Below are 2,320 nucleotides of genomic sequence, written 5' to 3'. Positions count from 1 at the left end.
AATGCAATCCATTTACTCCATGTAGCATCAGTTGCATGATGAGTAGTAGGAACCTTACCCTTGAACATCCAGCCTAGTACTGGTAATCGGGGTGCCAGGAGAAGCTGTGCTTCAGTACCGATTACCTCTGAGGCAGCTCTAACTCCTTCATATGCTGCCAGTATCTCTTTTTCAGTTGGGGTGTAATTGGCCTCAGAGCCCTTGTATCCTCGACTCCAAAATCCTAGGGGTCGACCTCGAGTCTCCCCTGGCACTTTCTGCCAGAGGCTCCAGGTAGGACCATTGCCCGGCTAGCTCAGTCGGTAGAGCATGAGACTCTTAATCTCAGGGTCGTGGGTTCGAGCCCCACGTTGGGCGCCAATAAATCTGTCACGGTTTAAAGCTGGGCTGGCGATTAAACCTGCGGCAGATGCCCTCTGTTATCCCCCCCCTCCCCCCAGAGGGAAAGGGAAAGGGAAAAGGGAGAGAGACTTCTGGGTTGGAAAATTAAAACAGTTTTAATAAACTATAATAATGAAAAAAAAAGTATAATAATAATAATGGAAATAATCAAATATATACAAATATATATACAAAACCAAGATTGAGCTCCCCTGAAGTCAGCCACGTCACCACCGGCACTGCAGGGCAGGCTCCGGGAAGGCCCAGCCTGGGCCTAGCGATGGTCGAGAGCTGGATTCAGGAACGCACGGATCGGGATCGGGGGCAGCAGGAAAACAGACGGAGTCCTCCCTGGACACCGGCCATAGCAGAAAAAGCGCGAGACCCTCGTGATCCCCCCACTTTATACCGAGAATGACGTGTATGGGATGGAATACCCTCGTTGGTCAATTTTGGGTCACCTGCCCTGTCTGCTCCCCACTGCAGCTGCGACCCCCCTTCGGCTCTTCACTCGTAAGCAATGAGGAATTCAGCAGTGACCTTGGTTTCTCTCAAGAATAAGTACAGCAAGAGCCTTTCTGCACAACATCCCTACCGGTGCCTCAGTAATAACTACAAACTTCGAGCGTTATCAGTCCTGGAAGCAGACACTGTCTGCAAAAACATGCAGTTAGTTTCAGAAAATGCAGTTACTTAAAGGAGACTTAGCTGAAAGTAAAAATCACTGAAAGGAAAATCGGCCTGGTTTAGGCCAAACCAGGACATACCTCTATTCAGAAAATGAATGTTTCTTTTTTTGTTTACAGATTTTTTAGAAAAGCACTAAATACAGGGTATCAAACTTAAAATAGCAGCCAAAAAATTGTTCTTTTTGCCATATTCAGGTAAAAATTAAGAATGGAAGCTGAAGCTACCATAAAGTAGGAGAAACTTGTTATATCAAGATCTACCAAGAACCTGCTCAAACAGCAGAGTATAAGCACAGCATATGCAGATGTGGCCCAAATGCCAGTTGCTTTTGAAAAATATGTTCTGCATCATAAGCCCAGTAACGAACTTTGCCTCAAGACTAATCATCATTTCTTAGTCTCCCTAGTACAGAGTAAGTGATAACAGTATCACAACTCCATGCAATTAGCTGTTCTGGGAGATTTAAAAATTCTCTTAAGACTATGGCATTGTCTAAAGGCTAATTCTTCTTCCTCTCCCTGTAGATTTTTATACTGAACGTGGTCATCAAGACCGGTGAAGGTGTGATTTCTTTCAGTCCTTGTCTCTTTCTCTCTTAACTGGTGCATCTTAAAAGAAGTGGTTTCAAAGTTGCTTCAGTTGTCCAGGGTCAACATCTGAGTAGCCCAACAGCCTGGCAGGGCACAGCAGAAGCAATTCTATACTGAAAAGCAGTAATAACATAAATTTTTTGAGAGGTGATAGCTATGGAAACTGTTGAAATCAGTGGATTCACATACTACATGGCCTTATATTTTATCTTTATTTTCTCTATAACTAGTTGCAGTGACAAGAAAGTAATTTGCTTTTTTTTTTCCAATCTTCCAGAATAATGGTTGAACTAGAATCAACATGAATACCTTACCACATTTTTTAATTCTTATATATATATGTATTCTTTTTGCCAATTCTGTGAAATTTCCAGACTCCAAGAGTCCATCCACCTCTTGTAGAAATCCTCACCTTAAAAAGTTTATATTTTTCTCTTTTAGAATACATTTCAAAGATATTTTCCTAGAAAAACAACTTAAGAAAATCAGGCTATGTTTAAAACAACATATCAGACTATCAATAATTCCTCAGCTAAACTGAGGAAGTGTGGTCTGGATGATCGGGTAGTGAGGTGGATTGTGAACTGGCTGAAGGAAAGAAGCCAGAGAGTGGTGGTCAATGGGACAGAGTCCAGTTGGAGGCCTGTGTCTAGCGGAGT

The 2,320-nt window shown here is 42.8% G+C and overlaps 1 non-coding gene across 1 annotated transcript; it reads left to right on the top strand.

Annotated features, from left to right (window-relative positions):
- Nucleotides 1–284: 284 nt before the first annotated feature.
- TRNAK-CUU (transfer RNA lysine (anticodon CUU)) lies at nucleotides 285–357 on the top strand. Its single transcript has one exon. It is a non-coding gene; the product is annotated as a tRNA-Lys (tRNA).
- The last annotated feature ends 1,963 nt before the right edge of the window (nucleotides 358–2,320 follow it).

This window comes from Nyctibius grandis, chromosome Z (assembly GCF_013368605.1).
Source record: "Nyctibius grandis isolate bNycGra1 chromosome Z, bNycGra1.pri, whole genome shotgun sequence".
In the NCBI taxonomy this organism is placed as follows: Eukaryota; Metazoa; Chordata; class Aves; order Nyctibiiformes; family Nyctibiidae; genus Nyctibius; species Nyctibius grandis.
Note: the sequence above shows the minus strand (reverse complement) of the source record. Positions and strands in the feature narration are given on the sequence as shown.